Here is a 24,542-nt window from a genome sequence, read left to right on the forward strand (position 1 = left end):
TAGTGAATGCAAATTAAATATAAAATAAAGTTTAATATTTTTAATATTAATTGTTTAAATGTTAGTATTTTTAATATCCTGGCCATTTAAAGGGACCTACTAGGAAGTCTTTTTGCACTATAAAAAAGCACCTTCAGATTTGTTATTCTGTGGCTGTGGATTTTAATATGTTGGTTTGCTAAAAGCAGAGAGTTCTCCTCAATCATGGATCATTGGAATTAGCAAGGAGGAGAAAAAGCAAGACCTGTGGCTGTGACACTGATCTCTCTGTGACCTTATCTCCCTGAGCCTCGTGCTCTCGCCTATTGCACCTCACCTTTCTTGTTGAGAGAATTAATGCATCTAAGTTATTTATTGCAAGATCGGGCCACAGAGAACTTTAGTGCCCCATTTACCTTTCTCAAAAAAAAAAAAAAAGAGAGAGTTGGTCTGTGTTACCATGTGGGGATTTCTAATCCTAGAAAACAAAAAAATCTGAGAACTTCTGGTAGAAAAGTTCTCATCCTTCCTATAAATGCAAAAATATCTCCATTTCCATGGCAATCGATCCCAAATGCATGTCTCTCAATCACTTTTACCTTTTCCATCTGATCCATCAGGTAAGTGGGCCTGATTCAGGTGGGTGCAAAGCTTGTGGGGAAGGAGCAGACAAACCTTGGAAGGTAAAGTCTTGCATTGCAATCTTCAAGGAAGAAGCATATCTGCTTTGTAGCAGTCACTTCCTTGGCTCACAAAACTCTTTTTTTTTTTTTTTTTTAATTGACTGTACAATGTAGACATGCTGTCAACAATTTTGAATCAGTTTTATACAATTGCATTTTGAGCGAGCATTACCCCAACAAAATTCATATCTACAGGTGACTTGGGGAGAACTGTGGCTAAAATATCAGAGCTGCAGTTCTTACTGAAAAATTCCTCTGTAGATTGTTATTTTTCCGGCACTTAAAAGCCTAATACCAGAAAGAAATGAAATCCCATTTTGCATCGGCCTCTTTAAATGTGGCCCTTTAACTATCATAATTCCTAAGCCTGGGTTCACACATAGCACCTTACTCCAAACAGAACATTGGGATTAATGGTCTGGTATTAAAAGCAGAAACAAAAATGCAATTGCTTTGGGAGGCACTTAAGTACCGTTATACCTGGCAGAAGAAAAGGGTTTGATACACAGCTGAAAAGCTGGCTTTGCATTAGTTATCAATGCAGTAATGTTGGAACATAATAGACCATTCTTCCATTTACTGGCATTCTGAAATGAATATAATTTATGTGCTTAACCCTTGATAAACTAAGTTCATTTAAACTACAGCACTGAAAATCAATAAAAAAGACCAATCCAGGTGTGTGTCTCTCTCTTCATCTTCTGCTAAATGCTAGCTTCCCGACAGCTGGGATTTCAGGTTATTAGCCTTCATAAAAGCGACAACACTCAAGCCATATCAGGCCCTCAGTATGCCTGTCCAATCCTGTTCAGGCACTGGGGACATAGAAAGGAAGAAGAAATGATTTCTCCCCTCACATATTAAAAGGAGAGAGCTAAGATGGAATCAATTAGTAGCAAATGAAGATGTCTTAAAGTACAGTTAATAGAAAATTGACATCTAGCTCTGGGCCAGTTGGAAAACAAGTAAGACTTAGCCTATTCCCTAGAATCTTAGAATTTCCACAAAAGGGAAAAGGAAGTTGATGGGTTTCAGAACAAGTTTACCAAATAAGAGTAAAACATGTGAAACATTTTGGGAATAGGCGAGTTGGCCTCTGAATGTGTTTGTGGGAGGGTTGGGTGTGGCTGGAGACCAAGGGAAGGGTGAGGGAATAAAACATAGTTTGCAACAGGAGAGGGCTAAGGGGGTGGACGCTGGGTGTTCCTAGAAATTGCTTTCTAATCACACCCTTTCATCGCTATTGTGTTGCTTTGGATAGATCATCACCTGCACAATAGCTACCATAGGAGAGAGAAGCAGCAGATCCCACTGAATGGGGGAAAGCTTTAGTCCTGTTGGTTGAAATGGGATTTCAGGGAATCCTTTAGAAGGGCTGGCTCAGGAGGTAGAAACAGTGCAGGCGGTGCAATGCAGGGGCTCCTCCCTGAAGGATGCGCGAGAGGCCTTGGGTATCAGGGAAGATGGGGAAACAGGTGTGCCAAGCATCTGTCTCCCCTACCTAGACAACAATTATATTTGCAGAATGTGCCTGATTTAACTATTTTGAAACTCTAGAGTCTATTCAATGGCTTGCAGCTTTCAGGCGAAGGCTTGGACAGTAAATTGTGGTTAATTTTGACCAATTTCAACTCTTAGGAGGGTAGCAGCTGCTCATCCAGCTCAGAGTCAGGAAGCCATTCTTGCTTTGCTGGGTCAGCTTGCACACTGCTTGTGGGAACCAGGTTGAGCAATGAGAACCTTCCACCACTTCTATTCAACATAGTATTGAAAGTTCTGTGTTGAAAGTCTACAAATATTGGGGGTCAGAGTTGTGATTGCTGCTTGTAATTGTGGAGGTACAGACAGACGGGCTGCCATTGCTGCAACCCCCTCTGGTTCTGGTTGAAGGGGCTTCCAGGGGACTTAAAGGACCAACACCTGTGGGTTTTTCCCTCTTCATTTCTCACTTTTTCTTCTTTTGGGAGCCAGACCTTTAAAGACTAGGACATTCAAAACCAACTGCATGCACAGGGGAAATCAGAAAGTCACTTCACATCCCAGGGAAAGTCACAGGCTCAGAAAAGACCTGAGAAGGATCTGAGTTTACACCTCAGGCTGATCCCTGGCATGGACACATCCTACAACAGTCAATCAAAGGAACAAACAAACAGAAAGCAAACCTTGGGAAAGGCAGCTGTTCTTCTGAAATCAAGAACAAGACAAGAGTGCTCTCTTCCATCCCTTCTATTCAACACAGTATTGAAAGTTCTAGCTAGAGCAAATAGGTTCTAGCTTGAAATAAAAAGCAATATAAGGCATCCAAACTGGAACAGAAGAAGGAAAATTATCTGTTTACTGGTCACATGATCTTAGACATAGAAAACCCTGAGATTCTTCCAGGATCTGTCATTTGTAAAGTGGGAATAACAATATCTACCTTCTGGTGGCAATGTTATGTTTAGATGAGATAATCATTCAATGTCAATAATCAACAAATGCTAGACAGTGTCATTATTAGCTCCATAAAACCGTGGTGCTTAAAATCACTCTTGAATGAGGAAGACATTTTCCAAGAATACAGCGGAGTTAGGCAGACTGGTATTCCAGGACACAGACAGTGCTGAGTAAAATCATGAGCCATGAAGCAGTATTCATTAAAGAAACCGTTTATTACTTTGTTGGGTTGGAACTGAGGTTATACACAAGGTAAAGTTGTCAGAAGAGGCTGAAGGAGTAGTCAGAGGCCAGATTAACCTTCCCACACTCTTATCATAAATTACTACTTGCTTTATTTTAGGTTTAAATCATAGCCCTTCTTTTCCTTTCAAAACTCAGTCTAACTCATCGGCAATATTCTCAGATTTTCGAAACTAATAGAAGATATCTCTGGTTTAATTTGAGGTTGAGATGGTGGTTGTGAGGAGCACCACAGGTTCCTTTAATAAAATCATGCCTTCATTCTGCAAATTCAGTGATGGAAGGAGGTACTACTTGTATCAGGAGTCTTTATCAAGAGATCCCATGGGGAAGTTAAATTTTGCAATGTCCTGTGGCTTCCAAACTCATCGCCTCCTTCCCACATGGACCTTCTGCAAGGAATGCAGAGGCGCTCTTGGAAGCATAGGTGGACTAAAGGTTGAGAAGTAATCCCATGAGACCGAGTGACGTTTAGTGACCCGTCCAGCTTTAAACGAAGGGAAAAGTGTTAGGGGGCTTGGGGGGCTGGGTGAAAAAGGTGAAGGGCTGAAGCAAAAAAAAAAAAAAAAACAACCCACAAAAAACTCATAGACACAGACAAGAGTATGGTGATTACCAGGCAGAAAGGAGTGGGGGAGGCAGAAGAGCGTAAAGGGAGGGATAAATGGTGACAGGAGACATGACTTTGGGTGGTGGACATACAGTACAATATACAGATGATATATTATAGAATTGTACCTCTGAAACCTATATAATTTTATTAATCAATGTCACCCCAACTCAAAAAATAAAAGGAAGGAAAAAGATGCAGATTTTTGAAAGAAATACAAGGTCACATAATAATATGCCTTTTAAAATATTTACATGGGGGAGAAATAAATTACTAGCTAAAGATTAATGTGTTTCACTTTTCTTTAAAATTCTTCCTTGTAAAGATAAACAAAATGGAGCATAAGGCAGCAGAATGGACATTATCCTGTATTATTTTCCCAGGCAGAGAATACACATTTCAGAGCTGAAGGCAAATACATTCATCCTGCTACCTCTGTGAGGAAGGAAAAAATAGCAATATATGCTCTATACTTCATTTCTATTCTAACCATCAAATCTTCAACAGTTTCCCCTTAAAATATAAAAATGAAAATAAATTGCATTCAAATGCACAATGAAAGATAAGAAGGATGTGGGTTGTTTCTGTTATTTCTTTATAGTTCAAATATGTCTGTGGCTCTTTTATCAGAATGACAAGTGCTCGCGGTCTGTGATGCAGTCAGTCAGTGTCCCCGGGGCTCGGCAGTCGGCATTCCGAGGGCGAGACGAGTTCAGGCAGGGCCGGGGGCGGGGGCACGTGGGTGTCCTTGTGCGGACTCTGCGGGGGGTAAAACACACCACCTGTCGGGGCTGGGCTCCACACTGTCACCCACGAGCGTGATGAAGTGACACGTCATCCTCTGGGGCTCACCTAGAAGCAGCCCCTAGGCTTTGCACAGGTCCATTCTATTCTCACCAATTTTCTAAACATCAATCTCAACCTAACAGGAGAATAGTAAGAGTCATGGATTTTTTTCTCCTTTTAATAATTTCTTCTCTTTTCATGAGACTTTCCTGGAACCTGGGTGGCACTCAGGGACTACCCCAGAGCATGCGTTTTGTAGGACGTGCACTCACACCGTGTGTTCAGCAGGGATCCTGCACTGCTAGAGCTGGCAGAGATTAATACACAAAGGACGTGCCTCTGGTGTCTCTCAGGGTGAGAACCTGTGTGATCACAAGGGTAGGGGTTTCCAAGGAGCTAGTAATTGCTATACCATCTTTGTCATCTTTTACAAAGTGTATGTACCACTTGAACTCCTCCCTCCCCCCTCCCTCCCTCCCTCCCTCCCTCCCTCCCTCCCTCCCTCCCTCCCTCCCTCCCTCCCTCCCTCCCTTCCTCCCTCCCTTCTTTCCTTCCTTCCTTCCTTCCTTCCTTCCTTCCTTCCTTCCTTCCTTCCTTCCTTCCTTCCCTCTTTCTCAGTCTCCCTCCTCCCTTCCCCTTCTTCCTTCTTTCTTTTTCTCTTTTCTTTCTGTAAGTAACATTTTAAAGGGAGGAATTTTATGTCACTACATTACTCTACAATAAAAATTAAATTAAAAACACACGAAAGCAAAAATAGTTATTGAATTTCAGCCAGAGTCAGCTGCCTACCAAGGATCTGAACCTGAAGCTTGACCTTTGATTTTGTCAAAAAGGAAATTAGTAAATGTTCCTGACATTTTAGCCCCCAAAGAGTCCTGCTCCTGATGTGATTGGAAAAAAATGGAAAGGGAATAGACTTTTTTACTGTGATTCAATGTTGGTCAGTGCCTTGCCCATGAGACGCTACAAAGTTCCTGTTAGAACCAGAACAGAAAATGCTGAATTACACTATTGTTTTAGTTTAGTTTAGTTTAGTTTTTATAATCATGGTTGCAGGCCCATTTCATAGCCAACTTGTTTGTTTAACAAATTCTTATTGAGCACGGACTCTGCGCTGGGTACTTTTCCAACCGATGGTAAAAAAGCAGTAGACAAAGCAGACATCCCTCCCCTCGTGGAATTACTTCCTATGGGTTGAGAATCAAAATATACAAATAAGTTGCCCCTAAAATATCCAGTAAGCTAGAGGGAGACCCATGTTATAGGGAACAGTAAAGCAGGGCGGGGGATAGAGAGCGCTGGGGCGGGCTGCGGGCACCGTTGGTAAAGTGCCCGGGACAGCAGCAGGGCCGCCTGCCCGCTCTGCCGGAGGAGCGGGGCACAGGCGGGTCAGAGTGGGTGACAGGGGGGCAGGGTGGGGACAGAGAGGCAACAAGCGGGCAGATCACGCAGGGCCCTGGAGCCGACTCGCTCTTACTCTGCTGAGTGCAGTAGCAAGCGGACTAAAACGTGCCTGGTGGCACAATGGCTCCTTGCCGCACTCCTGTCCCTTGGCAGTGGATGCCCATCCCGCTCTTTGTCAGTGGTGTGCGGTTTTAACTCTTGATTTCCTACAGTGGCTGTGTTCAGGGACAGATCTGAAAACCATGCTCACCGTGAGGCGGGGGCTGTGGTCTCTGAGAAGTTGGAGGGGGGCATTTCTTTTATAAAATGTTTCTCGTGACTAGGTGTGTGCCAGGATTACTTATTACTTATGTCAGTGACCTGCTTTTGTGTCCTCTTGCAGAGTCAGGGGGAGCAAAACCCTTTTGCATTTTCTATTTTATGTATCCACATTTGGGTGCATGGATTAGTTATCTAACCAGAGGATGACAGGGAAGCTGTAAGGAAAAAATGCAGAAAAGGCACATTAAAATAGCTCCAAATCTATACAGAAATTTAAACTAGGTGAAACTGTGTGTGATGAGTCAGAGTAGAGCAATAAACTTTGTGATTTCTAGGTTGGGAGAAACAAGATCCTTGCGGATGCTAATTTTCCACGGAATGCAAATGAGGGGGGGGAGCTGGCTGCATGTTCTGGTGGTTTCGGGAGAGTTGAAAGCCTTCCCTGGATGCCAAAGGCACCCCACATTTTGTCAGAGTGAAGGAGATTCAGATAGAAGAAATCAATTATTAAATGTCGGTTATCTGGGAGGAGAGACTTAATACTTCATAATCAGTAATTGATGCCGTATCGGGGAATAATCCGTCTGACTGGCTTATCTTCAAGTGGGAGATAAGACCCTCAGCATCTACAGCATTAGTTCAGATGTAAGGGAAAGGGGAGAATTTTGGAAAGGTGCAGAAAATGGGACTCTACGTGGTGCTTCCTACTGTGTGCGTGTGTGTGTGTGTGTGTGTGTGTGTGTGAGGGAGAGAGAGAGAGAGAGAGAGAGAGCACTATAGAAATTTTTTCTCCCTAGCTTCTAAAATGGCACCTGAAACATAACAGGTACTCAAAATACATTTTTTGAATTAACTTACTGAATAAATGGATGGTGAAAAGAAAAGGAAAAAAATAGGCTATAAATACCTCTAGGGTAGGGAGTATTTTGACGAAGGAGAAAAGTGACTGCTTGAGGGGACTTGCCTGAGGTGCAGGGCTGATGAAGTGAAAGGAAGAAGCATGGGGGGGGCAGCTTAAGGGTGGGCTAAAGACATCCCCACCACAGCAAGCCTATCGCCCTCCTAATCTGTTTCCGGTTTAAAGAGAAAAAAACAGTTTGTACGTCGTATCCTATCTGACAGACATGATGTTGACGCCAAGAGCCGGAGGGCCAGGCCCTGGTGTTCTCTACCTCTCCATTGCCTCAGAGACAGTAAAGGGCCAGGATCTTGTATGAAGAGAGAGTGTTCTTGTCATCCAAGGTGCAGATGGGTTTTGGAAGAGTTGTCCATGTTTGCAGGGAGGGATGAGGCAGGAGGAGAGATGGGGAGAGAGAGAGAGGGAGATCTCAGAAGTTGTCTTCATTGGTATTTTTAAATAGGCTAATAAGTTGAGGAAACAGTACTGGCCTGGAATTTTACTATTATAAATGGGACTTACCCCTGTATCAGGCAAATCTAAACTTTTATGATGCTTATATACTTGGGAATACATCACAATCCCCTGGGGACATTGTAAAGCTCACCTGGTGATTTATGCATACTGAATTGCAACTTGTTTTTTGTTTTGATTGAAGTAAATTTCTCTAGATAATTCTGATGTTGGTATCTTGGCAATCGGAAGTCAGAGCCACATTTGGCTTGTCTCTTAGACTTACAAATTTCATCTTCCTCCTTTGGAAAATGGAAACACTAATAGTACCTTCCCGTCTGCGTATAACGTTACATGGTTATTGACACGCTGTACAGTTAATGCACAATTTTGCCTTCTCATACACCAGCTCTATAACCTTGGCCTAATGCTCTTCTTATTAACACTATTGATGTAAATCATCACCTGTCTCAAGGGACAAGATTTAATAGTCAAAAGCTTGGGTTTTAGCATGGCCGAGCGTTGCTCAGCGGTTGAGCATTGACCTATGACCCGGGGGACATGTCTTGGTTGTGGGCTCGATCCCCAGTGGGGAGTTTGCGTGAAGCGGCCGATCAGTGATTCTCTCATCATTGATATTTCTCTCTCTCTCTGTCCCTCTCCCTTCCTCTCTCTGAAATCAATAAAGATATATATATATATTAAAAAAAAGAAAAAAAAAAGAGCTTGGGCTTTGGAGTCAGGTATTTAGAATTCTGTAAGGCTGCCTACTTTCTGGGCAATTTGCCCAAGGGCCCTAAAGCTAGTGTGTGTGCACGTAGGGAGGGTGAGCGGGTGTGTTTCACCTGAGAAAAGGAGGATGATATCTATAGCTGCATCACAGGGTGGGTGGAGGGATTAAGATGAAGGCTGTACAATGCCTTATGGCCCCCAGCACTGTGCCTGCACACACAGGGAGCTCACTTTGCTTTCAGGTTTGCTCGCTCTATTGGCATTCCAAACCAGAGTTTGCACTGCGGGAAATGAAATTGTTTTAATTATGAAAGGAACATGCACCAAGAGAAATCAGTAGGGAAGGTATGATTAGAGACCATTTTAAGAGTTGGGACAGCAAACTAAGTTTCTGCAGATGATTTAGGGGCAGAAGGCAGGAGTGAGAAAGTGGGGTTATGCATTTGAAAATAAGTAGCCTACAGTCATCTCCCTCTCAGGAAGACATTCTCAAAGCCTGCTCAGCATATTGGAATTTTAAACGTTAAAGGAACCCAAAAACTAAGACCACACACTGTTAAATAACTGGCCTGAGGTCAGAGTGGCACACTTAAGATGAGCTGAATTCTAGAAGGCACAGATGTTTAACACAGTCCAAATGGGTGAGAAATAACTATAGCAAACGTAGTTACTAAAAATATTCACATTTATGCTTCATATCTTTGGCTTTTAAGCCTGCTGACCTGCCACCTGGTAGCAGTCTAGCCTCTCTGTTTGGCTTATAGTATTATGGCAGTTATTGAAATATGGGTATTTCTTCATTGGTGAATGTGGTTAAAAATGGTATTTTCCAAAGGAGATCATTGTGAGGCTTGCACAGTGCCTGAAGCACAGCAATTGCTAAAATTTGTTAGCTATTAATATTATTGCTGTTAATTGCTTCCTTAGGAAATGTATGACTGTCTTTCTCCCCAAATGTGTGCATTTAGGCCTAAATTGTCACCGTTAGTACAAAGCTCAGGCCCTCTAGAAGGAATTTCAGGGCTCATTAGCTGGACAGGGAAAAGTAATTGTGGTGATTAGGTATTTCTTGAAACCCTTGAGATAACTTTGATTACTCTAGAAGCCTCCAAAAATTTAAAGGAACTAATGTTTAGAATATTCTTGCTGTGTTCTTGCTGTTCTTCCAGGCAATTTATGCACGGTCTTTTGGATTTTCTTCACAGCAGTCCCCTTAGGCTACCAACACCCCTGGTCTCCAGGTGAAGAGACTGAGTTCTAGAGATGTTAACTTGGCACGAATCGTGATTAGTGGCTGAGCTTGAATCAAATTCTGTCTTTTCCTCCTTCCCCTTCCTTTCTTCCTTCCTCTCTCTTAAGCACTTGAAAGTTTTCAGATTACATACTTTAATTCTTGCGACCATGCACATATTACCTGTTGGTCACAGCTCTGTGTTAGGGATGTTGCCAGCAGTGAGAATGACAATGAAAACTTAATCCTGAGGTGAGAGGAAAAGGCGCTGACCAAGTAACTTCGGAAATGGGTGGAGTCAGTAAAACTAAAGGCAAAGAAACTGTGCATAAGCGCTGCACTCTAGCTGATAAAAGTTGTATCCTGTGGGGTGCGGGTTAATAATCCTGATATTTCTATACGAGTATTCTGGAACCGAACAATGAAGTTAGTGAATGATAGGCGGTGGGAGCCGGGCCCTTCACTGCTGAGGTGGTTTACAGGCGAGCGGGAGGGGGCCCTGTAATGATCCCTGCGGTGACAGGTGAGAGCTGGAGTCATCAACAGGGGCTTGTGCTTAGCTTACTTAGATACAGATGATTACATTGAAAGTACTTATATATGAGTGAGTGTGTGTATATATATATACATATGTACATATACATCATACATATATATGTGTGTGTATATCACAGGGTGGAGCAAAGGCAGGCTTACAGTTGTTCATATGGAAAATAATACAATAATTAATAGATAATAATACAAGAATGAACTCTGATTTTTGTACTCAAAACTGTAAACCTACTTTTGTCCCACCCTGTATATATGTGTGTGTATATATATGTAGACATATATATACACTATGTACTATCTCATGTATACTGTGTACTATATACTATCTCATATATATCTATATACTATCTCATATATATATACACACACAGACATAAGCACACACACAAGTTAGTATACACACGGATATTGCCTTGCTGTTTAATTGGAAAACACCTAAAATTAAGGACATTCCATCACAAGGAGCACATCTACCTCCCAAGTATTTGTTTATAATGTTATTCTCCAATAAAAGAAACTGGGGCTCCTTGGAGAAATGATTCATTCTAGGAATGGGACAGAAAATATACAAAATAAGTTTAGATCTCATGGTGCGATAAAGTGCTCAACAGAAAAAACAAACACATGGTGTGGAGATATGTCAAAAGGACACGGGAGCCAACTTGAAAGAGCTCATAATGGCCAAAGATGAAAACACTTGAGCAGCAATAAAGTAGTATCAGATTATAACACAAAGTGTAAAATAAATGTTCATGAGTCTATACTAGTATAAATAAATAAACAAATAAATAATAAGAAAAGACACCCCCTGAACAGAAGAATTCCACGTAGTTTATGTAGCTGCTCCACCCTCAAAGAGATGGAGCACAATTTCCACTCTTTAAGAATGGGCTGTGCATTGTCCCTTCCTTTCAAAGAGCAGAGCATGGAAAAGGGTGAAAGAGAATATCTTTATGGTTCAGAAATTTGACAAACACTCCTCAGTCAAGGTGATCATGGTCAACATCAGCTGTGATCAGTCATGTTGATAGTATGTACCCTTGATTTGATGGGATGAAAATGACTCTAACTTGGTGATTTTCCTCCCCTTCCCTCAAAACCCATAACTTGTGTAACCGTGTTAGGAACAGCAAACCAATTCCAACAGATGAATATTTTACAAAATTCCTGCTCACCCCTCCTCAAAACTATTAGGGTCATTAAAAATAAGGAAAATCTGAGGCATTATGATAGTCAAAAAGAGTCTAAGGTGTTATGGTAACTAAATGTAATGTGACATTTTGGAAGGCATACTAGTATGGAAAACAGTGTTAGTAAAAATAAGAAATATGAATAAACTATGGTTTGTAGTTAATGATAATGTATCAGTATTGGTTCATTAACTGTAACAAATGTACCATTCTAATGTAAGATGTTAATAATAGAGGAAACTGGGTGCAGAGTTGATGAAAACTCTCTGACTTAGCTTTGCTTTTTTTTTTTTAAATCTAAAACTATTCTAAAATGTAATCTCTTGCAGTATAATTTAAAGCCTATTAACTGGTCCAACCACAGAAGTCAAAGCAAAAGACTTTCAAGGAGGGAGAGGTCAGTGGTAATATCTTTGAGAAATAAAGGGGAAAGAGGACTGGGCACATTTGGGGATTTGGCAGACAAAAAGCCTATAGTGGACACTACGCTGTTGTGCGCGGACGCCTAGGGTCCTTTACCATTTATGCACCCCTCCCTTGCCATGTGGCTCTGTTTTTAACAACTCACACCTGTGACTCTGTTTGAAGGCCTTGCATCAGGCTGGAGCCACTCTGCCTGCACCTGCAGACCACTTTCTTACTTTACATGAACCTATCTTTTGGGGTCTGGTTCCAGGGACTCATCCTAAAATAAATCCCCATTTTAAAAAGATTTAATAAATCCTTATTTGAAATAAGGGTAGCTAAGAAAGGGAGTCCTTTCCACTAGGGATTCTCCCCCTGTAAGTCTCTAGGACAGTGCCATAGAACTAAAAGTCCAAGATCACAATTTGCAAACCACTGCGTCACAATAAGTCACCTCCTCCTGGAGGCCACCAAGACCTCATGAGTCCTCATTACAGCCATGGTATTTGATGTCCTCTCTTTATGGGAGGTGTGTGTGGAGGGAAGCATGGCTGAAACATGGAGGAAATCGTGCAGATCCCAAATACAAGGGTACAGAGACAAAAAAGAAAAAACACAAAGAAATATGAAGGACTATAGAAGCAAAAGCAAATTCAGATACTTCTGGCACATGGCAAGGAGAAAGCTGTGGGGTTTACAGTGGGCATGTTTATAAGCACTCCTACTTGCTCACAGACCGTGTAATATGTTAGACTACCACACACACGTGATGTGTGGGAATGCTGCATGTTGGAAAGCCACTTTTAAAGGGGGAGATTTTAAAAAGAGTCAGAGGAACACTATTTCAGAGAGAAACAAGCCAGTTGAAAGCATTTGGAAAGATAAACTCTCCGTTTATCCATCTAGCAGAATCTCATGCTTTGATCTAATTTCTCAAAATATTATAATTTATCAACACGAAGATCCAATCATTAGCATTTTAGATTTGTGGTATTCATTAGACGATAAGAGATGACTTACTTCTCAGAGCAGAATGAACCAGAGAGCTTTCAGGCAAAGACTATGCAAGTATATTAGTCTAGAACAATGAGCCCTATGGCAACAGAGAAATCAATAAAAGTATTTTTTAGGATTAATTCTTATTTATGATGCTTAATTATTTCATATGTAAAAGTATCTTTACGTTATGGATATAGTGCTTTAGGTGCATGGATGATTTTGAGGGCTTCAGGGTGAGGAAAAGCACAATGTAGCAAAGGCGAAGGGTGTGAGGTCATCCATTAACCTACTTACAGTCACGGGCTGCCTGGGAGCGTTCGCAGGGACTGAGCTGTGTGCACACGCGCTGTCAGGGGACACAGAGGTGCCAGATGCCCTGTTTTCCTCCTGCTGATATCTTGCGCCTCTAATAGAGCTTTAGTGTGTACAGGCATGGCAGTCTGTGCTGTGTCTAGTGTGTGTTTTGAGCTGAAACAATTCCACCCACAGACCCTGCTCAAGCAAGGAAACTTGCTCTGGAGCTGCCACTGATTGGACAAGAGCAGATTCTTCCCCCAAGGGTGGCCACCCAGGGGCTAATCAGTAAGTCAGTAGGTATCCTGGTGCAAAAGTCATTAGAAGAATTATAAGAATGATAGTTTGAGTTATTAGCTAGCTTGTTAGGTCAGGTGACTATAGAATTTCAGTGGGAAAGTTTTAGAAGGTTTTCTAGTTAGCAGGAGACACACATGGAGGAAACCTACAAAGAGGGAAATCATGAGTTTTGGGACAATGATAGATAGAACAACAAGTACCAAAAGCTTTTTAAACCCTAAATTCTAATTTTTTAATTAAAGTTCCATATGTTAAAATTTCTTTAGTTTCTGCTCTTGGCAAATGAAAGACCTAGTAATGTAGGGAGGCATTTGGATCCAGAAGGAAGAAGTGTGTACTGTACTTGGAGTTAGAATATATGGATTCAGATCCTAGTTCTTTTATCTAATAAATAAGAGAATTTGGACAAGTAATTTAGTCTCACTGGGACTCAGTTTCCTATATGATATATTTTTTTAGGGATGCTGTGAAGATTAAAAGAGGTGGTATGTGTGGCAGTGTTTAGTAAATTGTAGATAAATGGTAACATTTTTTCCATGTTCTGGTTCTAAAAGATAGATCTATGTAAGAGAAAATACCCTTGGAAAGGGTAACACTGGCTATTTAGTAATGAAGTGGGAGAGGCCAGTCTCAGTCACCATGATGAACCGTGAGTCTGGGTGCCTGGTAGACAAATATAATTGATATACATATTTTTTCATGGACTTGAGGCATATTTGTTTAAAATTTTCTGAATGACTGAGTTTACTAAAGTCCCTAGGCTAATATATGAGGGAAGAGGGAGTTTGAGTTTCTCAGAAAAAACACACCAATGTCAATTTAAGCCTGAGTTATTGTCTATAGAAGTGAGGTCTATACAAACCCACAAGCTGGGTAGAATTTTAAGTCAATTATGTAAGTACAGTTTTGTTCTCAACCCGGGTATCGTCATTTGGAGAAGCCAAAAGATGTACGTTTGTCTGATTCCATACATAACTATGGAAAAGTTAAAAATCAATTTTGTTTTTCTGCTGAAGGAACTGTTATAAAGTTTTCTTTCTGACTGGATGATACCTACCTAACAGTTTTCTTTCTAATGATGCCTCTGAAATACAGATTAAAATTTTGGATTAGGACATTGAGGCTGGAGCTGAAAGATAGAAGACAGAAAAGCAGAACTAGTTCGAAATCTGGAAATTTGAATTAAAGAGTTAGATTCAAATTTCAAGTTAGAAAAGCACAAATTAGCGGTCACCCTGATGCACACTGCATTGAAACAGACCACTTTGGCTCCACCCAGGATTGTCCAGTGTCTTGGCTATGGACTTAATATAGGCTGCTTAAATTGGAAAGTTTATATTGCTTTTTTCCTTCTCAATCTCATCCAAGGCAGTCTGCATTTTAGATGTACCCTTATGTGGTTACTACTGTTTTTTTCCTCCTCAAATTGAGATTATAATGATTCCTGGAAGAGACAGAAGTGATGTTCTTCTCAGAAAAAAGGAAGAAGGCATGAGGACTCATTATAGCCCAGGAACACAGTGGTGTTCAATATAAATTTTAGCCCTCAGGCAAACTTTTGCAAAGGTTCATCAACTGGCACACAATTTCTCTCCATTATGCCAGTCTTTCCTGCGCTCTGTGCAATCTTGTACTTCCAAATGATAGACTTTTAGAGTTAAAATGATCATCTAATTCATTTCTAGCCTTGTTCAGGTGAGACAACTAAGGCACAAAGAAAATGCTATGACATCACCTAGGCATTTGGAAGCATAAGCAGAACTGCATTCCAGTCTTCCTAACTCTCTCCCAGACAGGTAATCTTTCAAAAAGCACACTATCTCTAAGGCTGGCCCTGCTTCTACTCCATCTCTATATATTTGTACATTCCAGGAATCACTCCATCCTTAACTCAAACTCCTCACCCAAACACAGGACACTTACGCAGAGATCACCTCAGGTTCTCCAAACTCCACCAAATGTGAGGTTCTTAACCTGGATTGACTATTTAGCCTCAGAATTTATAGAAATTTTATGTAAAAGTCTGTGCCTAAGTTCTGTGCAAAAGGCACATGACTTTTCATTAAAGAGATTGAGAACCATGGCTTTAAAATATGAATTGTAAGCCAAACTCCTGGCTCGTCTGAACCTGATGAATGGCACTCCTCCTACTACATTCTATTAGGATTCTGAGCATCAGTTAGATGTGACAAGACCTTTACAGGGAAATACAGATGTTATTACACGGTTCATCAGTTGCCATTGAAATGTCTGGCCTTATACATTTCTTGAAAATATGTCCTACTTCTTAAATCTCATGGTCGTTGGCACCTTGTTTCCTGATGATGATAGATGGCAGGCATAGGAGGTAAAAGAGGGAGCAATACCAGATGTTCAGGTGCCCACAAACTTTGAATCAAACTTGTCAAATCACCAGCTTCCACAAAGTCTTTCCTGACAACACTTAGAAATCAGCAAATCTATTTCCTCTAATCAAAAACACTAATGTTTTCTACTTCATTGCACAGAGCACAGCTCATTTTTATTCTTGGGCAAGGTAGTCCTTCTGCACAGTCAATTCATTAACCATGCAAAATGGTAGAGCTTAAAATGAGATACAAGACAAATCTCCAGTCTTCTCACTTGGCAGATGAGATAACTGGGGCCTAAGTCACTTTCCACTGAGTGTACCTGCATACCTTACCATCCTTCAGGCAAAGCCAAAGGGCCGAATAAGGTTCCTTATCAGTTCAGATTTGAGTTCAGTGCAAATCCTCACATTGTTCTCTTTGGCCAAATTATGAGGCTAGATTCAGAAAATGGGCAACTTGCTCAGACCAGAGGAAATACTCAGAATGGATTTGTGCAAGTTGAAGTTTGCAAAATGCCTATGTTCTGATATCCCTATGCCTTGGTCTCAGTGTCAAAACCGTGTCTAAATTAAGTTTAGAAAGATAAACATTATAATTGTTTATTTGTTCATCATTAACTTAGTCAATAAATAAGTACTAGACACATAGACAGAGTCAAGCATTGTGCTAATTGTTAAGGAGCATATGTATAAAACAAAGGCAAAAGCAAACAACAAAAATGGTCCATAAATCAAAAGGCTCAAAATCTACTAAAGGTATTTCTTTCTGGTATTCAATAAATACACACACAGACCATGTGGTGAGGAGTTCCCTACGCATTGCAGCTTTTTATTTTATTTAATTTATTTTAGGAAATATTTTTAAAGTAAAACTTGTTAGGCAAATTGGCCTTAAGCACATATTAAAGTTTTGTTAAATTCGATAAAATGGGAACTAACAAAGAGAAATAAATTAAGCTAGCTGAAATTGAGTTAGGGCAGAGGATAGTATTTATATACTCTACAGCAATGCTACTCTGTGTATGGTCTGGGGGATCAGTGCCAGGCTACAAACTGTCACCTGTCTATGACCAGGTAAGTACAAAAATTAAGAGAAAGAATTTAGAAACTTTTATAAAAATTTGATATTGTTGCAACATTCAATGATTGGTGGTCTCATCTCACTGAACAAGTTATAGACCATTTTGTACGTTTTTATGCTTACATGGTGAATTGTTTGTAGTGGTGTACAGGTAAACTGGCTCTTAAGAAGAAACAAGCTAACAACAAAATACCTTTTTCGATTTGTAATATTTGCTGATTTCTGGTGTAAATACCCACACCATGGCTGATTTAAAGCTACCGATGTAATGTCAAATAATTAAAATTTAACAGCCAGCTCTCCTGAGCCAGCACAAGCCAGCTCTAGCACATCAATGGGTGTGGTGATCCGCATACTAGTCTGAGCATGTACAATATGTTACTGCATGACAGATTAAGGGGGAAAACTAGTCCTTCAGAAATTACAAGGTGCACGTTAGGGGCTAATTGCACATTTTTGTAAATTCTTCCTATTTTTATTAGCTGATTTAGGTTAACCCTAGGACATGGTAGTTTGGAACCATCTTCCCCAAGATGCCAGTTGTGAAGATGAGAATTTAACACACTTACCAGGACCCATTCTTCCACTTCTTTATTTTTCATTTTCCTAATTGTTAATTTTGTTTATGTTAATTTCACTGTTTACCTTATTGTCATCAGCAGGTAGTTTTCACTGCTGGGCCAAAAAGTAACTAATTGGTGTTCCATGGCCTTTTTCAATCTGGAGACTTGAGACCTTCAATTCTGCTAATTTTTCTCTTTATTTTTTTTTTTTTGGTAATTTCCTCTATACTATCCTTTTGGAAAACCTTAACCTTCTTGTAATTTTTTTACTCCTATCTTTAAAAAACCATTTTATTGAGGTATAATTGGCGTACAAAAGCTGTATATATTCAATGTATGCAACTTCATGTGTTTGGAGATAAGCATACACTTGGGAAGCCATCACCACAATCAATGCCATAAACTTTGCCAAACATCTCCTTTGTTTTTCTTTTTCTTTTTCTTTTGTGGTAATAGTACTTAACATAAGATCTACCATCTTAGCAACATATTAAATATACAGTACAGTATTATTAATCATAAGCCCTATGCTGTAGAGTAGATCTCCCAAACAATTTATCTTGATTACCAGAAATGATGTTTTTTTTTTACCATTACCTCTCTTTTACCCCTCCACTCAGCCCACAGCAACCGCTCTTCTGCTCTTTGCTTCTAATGAGTTTCATTAGTTTAGTTTGCACATGTGAAATCATGCAATATTTGACCTTATGTGACTGTTATATTTTCCTAAGCATAATGTCTTCTAAGTCTACCCATATCATTGAAAATGACAGGATTTCCTTATTTTATAAGGCTGAATAATACTCCATTGTATGTCTATAGCAGCTTTAGATAAAATTGCTCCAAACTGAAAACATCCCAAGTGTCTATCACCTTGTGAATTGAAAATGAAATTGTGGTACATTCCTACAATGGGATAGTTTTCAGCAATAAAAGGCAATAAAAAGTGAAAGAACCCTGAGGCAAAGACTGTATGATACAGTATAATTTCATTTATATGACTTTCTAGAAAAGGCAAAATTACAATGATGAGGTAGAGAACATGTCAGTGGTTGTCAGTGGTTGGGAGTGGGAGGAGGAATTGATTTCAAAAGGACATGAGGGAATTTGGAAGAATGATGGAAATATACTATACTTTGATTGTGATGGTTGTTACATGATTAAATATATTTGAGTGTAGATACTTCAGCTCCAATCTAGCAACCTTGAGATGACCATTGCCCCAGCCACTGCTTGACTGTAATCTAGTGAAAGACCTTGAGCTAGAACTGCCCAGTTAAGCTGCCCCCAGATACTTGACTTAGAGAAACTATAAGATAGTAAGTATTTGTTTTTTAAACTGCTAACTTTTGGGGTAACTTGTTATATGTGTATAGTGTATATAAATACATATACTATTATTATATACAGTATATATATGTGTGTGTGTATATATACACACACATACTGTTATTTGTTGTATCTATCTGTGTTTATATATCTTTATTTCAACATAATCTGTCTGCATGGACTTAGATCCACTGAAAGATATACCCACTGCCCCTTTTTAAACAGAATACTTACAATCTACGTCTGAAACAGTATCACTTGTATTATTTCAGCTTACTTTTTCCTCATGATTGCTTTTATCTGCTTCACCGAGAGAGCTTGTCAAAATGGTCCCCTACATAATTAAGAGGACTTTCTTCAAAATAAGTTACATTTATTATAAGAAGCTGCCTTTTTAAACTGCTTATAATTTTAAAAAATGGCAACGTATTCATTCAATAATCAACTTTGAGCACCACTTCTGTGCAAGACAGCAAGACAGACATAGAGGTTACATTGGTGTAAGAGATAATGCAGTCGCCACTTTCATGGATCTTAAAGTCTAGAAGGGAAGACAGACATTATATGAATAATCCAACCATTTGACAAAATTGTGATAAAACACCGTGGAGGAGACAAGTAGGATCCACTTTTTTCAGTTTCAAAAGATCTTATAGTCTCCGTTGGTATCTCTATACACGGAGGTGTAAAATATTATTTAGTCCATGATTATAAAATATATTCATGCTTATAATTACAAATATTTAGGAAAACAGTGCTTATTGTAGGAAAAAACAGATGGAAAACTGAGAAATGTTCAGAGAAAAAAGTAAACATTATTGGAGATGACCTTGCAGTCTTTTGAATCTCCTTTGTCCATTTCTCGCTTTTCTTTCATGGGAGGACTGAATCTGCAGCTGACCCTGATATGAGACTCCCATAAGCACCAGCTGCTCCGTTGTGACCTACATCCTGCCCACACCTTGGGTCGGCTGAATTAGATATGTTGATCCTTCTGTTTGCAGCCACAGGGGTCTACTAACAGCAGCCAGCAGTCATTCCGAGGGGCCCTGAATGGCCTTGACGTTGTTTATGAGGCTGGTATGAGCTGGTGTAGGATGGTGAGAAATCAAAGGGACGGTTGTCCTGGGACTGAGCTGCGGTTGTCTAGGCAACTTTATTAAGAACCTTCTGTTCCTCAGAAAATGAAGCTTAAGTTAACTCTTGAGTTTTAGGATTAAGGGCATTCGAGAATTTCCTAGTCTCTTCAACTGAGTCATTTTCACCTTGTTTGAGGCCCTAGAATATTCACCAAATGGCATTAGCTGAAAAGGAATCTTTATTCTTAAATTATAATTACAAAAAATGTTTTTCATTATCCAGATCCCAATCAGTGTATTTATAGAATAAGATCTAACCCCCAACTTAATGCTCAAATTCTGATTTGGCTCCAAGTCTAAGACCCTTTAAACACAAACGAAAATCCATAGGGTGTGGTTTTTTAAAAACACGTTTCTTCACTGAAGTAAAGTGTGAAAGCATCATGCGCAGTTCTCGCGTTTTGGCAGGGGCAGCCTCGCACCCATAACACACGGCACAAAGTGAATGATGAGCTGCATTGAGGAGCGAAGCACCTACCTGTAATATTTTCAAACAGCTGTTTGTTCAGTTGAGCAGAAAACAATAATAGTTGATTCTTCTGTAAGTACTCACCCTGTGCCAGGGACTTTGAAGACACGAACTTATTTAATCCTCATGGCAACTCTATGAGACAAATGTGCCAGCATCCTTATTTTATAGATAAGGAAACTGAGGTACAGAGAGGTTAAGTACCTTGCCCAAGGTCACACACTAGTATGATTCAGAGCCAGGATATGAACTCTGCCCAGTCAGGCTCCAGCCAGAGCCTATGCTCTTAATCACTGTTAAAGTGCTTCCTAAAGCTGTTGGCTTGTGCTTTAAGAGTCACAGTAAAGGAAATGTTCCCATTTTTAAACACTGGAATTACTCCTAGCACAACAAAAGGCTCACACTAAAGGGAGGTATGCAGGGACTAAGACCAAATCACATAATTGCAGGGTACAGGTTCCTATCTCCCAGATAGTTAATTTAGGATCGACATTATTAAATTAATTCCCTCTCCCCCTCTTCCTTCTCCTGCTCCTTTTACCTCTCCCTCTCTCTCCTTGAAAAAATGTAGGCTTTGAATTCTGGTCTGAATTTTGGCTTCATTGTACCTTTTATACTAGTCCCAAAACCTTTTACTTTCCTCATCTCTAAAACTGGTCCATCATTTCCACTGCAAAATTCAAAGGAGGCAGAGTATAGGGATGCTACGTAAAATATGTCAGAAAGAATTTCGGGGATTGATTTTTATTATTTTTTATGTGGAGTAGGTGTCCACTTATCTGGTACAATTTGAAGTCTCCCAAGAATGTCTTGCTTTCTTCAAATATCTCTTTGTATTTTTCATTAGTGCTTGAAGCCCCACCATTAATAAGCAAATCCTTTAAGTTAGAAGATTTTCTCTTTAAAAAGCTGATTGTTTAAATGTACATACTCTTAAACCTTTTCTACTGATACACTGGGGATTATCAAACAAATATTTGACTACCTGCCCTCGTGGGAATGAGTCATTCAGGCACCAAACTGGGAAAAAGGTGATAGGAAATAAATACTGCAGGTAGTATATTGTTTCTAAATCTCAGCTTTGAGCTATTTAAAGGGCATAGATCTCTGTGCCCTTTTATTAATGACAATGTCACCAACTCTGATAATCTTTACAATTCTCATAGCAAATTTGAGCACAATACTCTTATCAGAATCATATTTATCTTTATTTATATATGCTCTAAGTACTGAGCACCCACTCTGAGCTGTATGTTGTTTAAGATGGATCTCACACCATGGGTAAGTAAGGCAATGTCTAATGAGAAACAGGGAATTCAGGCAATAAGCAGGTGATTACTGCGCAGTGTGGCAGCACATTGGAGGAAAACCTAACAATGCCTTTGGAGAGCAGGGATGGTTCCCCAGAGGAAAGGATATCTAACCAAAGAGTAGAAGGTAAAGGAAGTGTTAGCCAGGCAAAGCTGTGGTGGGGAGGGGGTGGGGAATGTGTGTCAGATCAAGGCGATGAGACATCCAGCGAGTCAGAGCCAGATAGAGCCCTGTAGATTCCGAGCACTGGAAGGCGCTCCAGTGGCTTGAGCATGGAATGTGAAGGTAAGAATTGGAATTTGAAAGGTAGATCAAGATAAGGTTAGCAAAGTACTGGTAATGCACATTAAGAAGTTAGAATTTTATCAGTGTTAACATCTGGATGTGGAGGTGGAGAACTTGCATTTTTGTGGCTCCAGACATTCCCTGATCTCATCTTCTACAACTTTCTCAGCCACTGTGCTTCAGCCAGGCATACTCCCACCTTGTCTCCACCTGCTGCCATTCTGCTTAATCAGTCTTGTCCCCAGGTTCCCATTCCCTCACTTTCCTCAAGCCTTTGTTGAAAGGTCGGCTTCCTAGTCAGACCTTCTATGTTCACTGTGTATTTGTAAATTCAGTCCTCCTTCCTAACATTCTCTTATCCCTGCCCCCAGCTCCCTCCCTCCCTCATAGTATTTGCCAATATCTGATAGACTATGTCATCTATCTATCATCTATCATCTATCTATCTATCATCTATCTACCATCTATATATCTATTATCTATTTATCTATCATCTATCTATCTATCTATCATCTCTCTATCTGTATTTTCCTTCTATAATCTATTTGCCTGTTTCTCACCCCACCGTCACTAAAATATAACCTTCATGAGGACAAGGAGTGAGATTATTATTAGATCTGCAGTACCTAAAATACTGCTTGATACAGAGTAGGAGGCAAAACACATGGACTTGCCAAATGAAAAAGTAAAAGATGTTTAGAATGGTTACTCTAGCGTCAATGTGGAGTGGGGACTATTGGCAGACCTGGAGCCAGTAAGGCCAACAGGAAGCTGTTGCAGAATCCAGACAAGGACATGATGGTGACCTGTACCACTGACTCTAAAAATGTTTAGAAAGTGGAATGAGCAGGGCTTAGTAATTGATTGGGAATGATGGTGGTAGCAGTGGTGGTAAAGTATTGATAAAGGGGAAGGAATCATTAATAATGATGCCTAGGTCTGATAGATTAAATTATTTGTGGAGAAAATACTTCCATCTTATTGATGTTGGATGTGTGTATGTAACTCACTTTGGCTGATAGAATATTATCAGGGCAAGGGCCTAAGTGTCTCTGTGAAGTTTTGGTTGACTCTTGCACTCTAATGATATCTGAAGAAAATGCTCAGGACAGTCATTTGCCTTTTCATCTGGGGATCTAGACACATGTAGCTTAGACCTGGACCCAGCCTATTACTTGAGCTAAGCTTGTTGATCTGCAGCAGAAAGCAGAGCTGCCCAGCCAAGCTCATACAAGATTAATCAAATGACATTTTTAGACCTACAGACATCAGAATAAATGTTTGAGACTAAGCCACTGAGCTTTGAGATAGTTTGTTATACAGTATTATTATGGCAATAGCTGACTAATACACCAGGGTATTGTCTCAGGCTACTTGGAAGAGAGTTGATGCTTTCCATAAACACAGGGAATCTAAAAAAAGGAGCAGATTTGGGGGCAAGATATTGAGTTCAGATTTGGACATCTTAGGTTTGAGGTGCTTATGTAACATCCAGGTGCCTTTGCCTAGCAGATTAAGAGATAATTGTGTCTGTAGTAGGAGTGACAGCGGACCAACAACTAAGACTTGGGCATCATCACCACATAGAAAATGATGGAAGCAACGAAAAGTGCATAGAATGAGAGAAGACCCTAGCACAGAAATGTGAGAGGCATTTCATTTCATAAAGAACAGTAACTGAAGAACCATAAAAAAAAAACCCCAAAACTAGACTTCACAAACATGTTACAGGCAGAGGGCACAGGTGAAAGCAGCATGTTCCCAAACCCTGGTTGGGGGTCAGGTTCGGCAGGTGTGTCCCCAGCCCAGAGAGTGCAGCCCTGACTAACAGCTTCTCTGAGTTTGCTTCCATTCTGTTGTCCGTGGCCTCCGTCCTCCACAGCTCTTGACAGAGGCACAGTAGCCCCGGAGGATGCAGAGGGCCATGTGCTATTGCTCCTTCCCAGGCCACACGCAATGGCTGTTTCTGAACTCCTCGTTAGAGAAACATTATAAGTGGCAAGATCCCTCTGATTATCGAGAAAGGCAAGGAAGGGCAGAAGTGTTCTTCTCTGCTCAATGATCCCTGCAGCTCGAGCAATATCCATCATAGGCAAATGCAAGGCAGAGATAAGTTGAGATGTACAGCCCAGCAGCTCTCATAAATGAATTTAGTTCAAGTTGAATTAAGGTGATCTGTGAAAATGTGTTCCGAAACGATTTTCTTCAATATTGGGGACACCAAATCATTCTGAAAAATGGTTTAGCACTTTTGGTAAATGTTTCTATTATAGCGTTATAATTCTATAGAAGTTAGACTACAGACCTCTAATGAGCTTATTGAAACAGTGAACACTAAATGCTATTTAATATTTGCTGTCATTTTTCTGAAGGCAAAAGACCTCTTCATTCTGCTTGTGCTGACTGCTTCAGCTGAATTGTGAATGGATAAAAAGACCATGTTTGCCAGGCATGGGAAAAAACAATCTGTTGAAGCTGGAAATTACAAATTCTTGTTCTTGGCGAAGAGGGGTAATGGTCTTTGAAAGAGACAGGGACTTTTTTGCTGGAGAATTTTAC

Source organism: Miniopterus natalensis, chromosome 13 (genome assembly GCF_054644295.1).
Source record: "Miniopterus natalensis isolate mMinNat1 chromosome 13, mMinNat1.hap1, whole genome shotgun sequence".
Classification (NCBI taxonomy): domain Eukaryota; kingdom Metazoa; phylum Chordata; class Mammalia; order Chiroptera; family Miniopteridae; genus Miniopterus; species Miniopterus natalensis.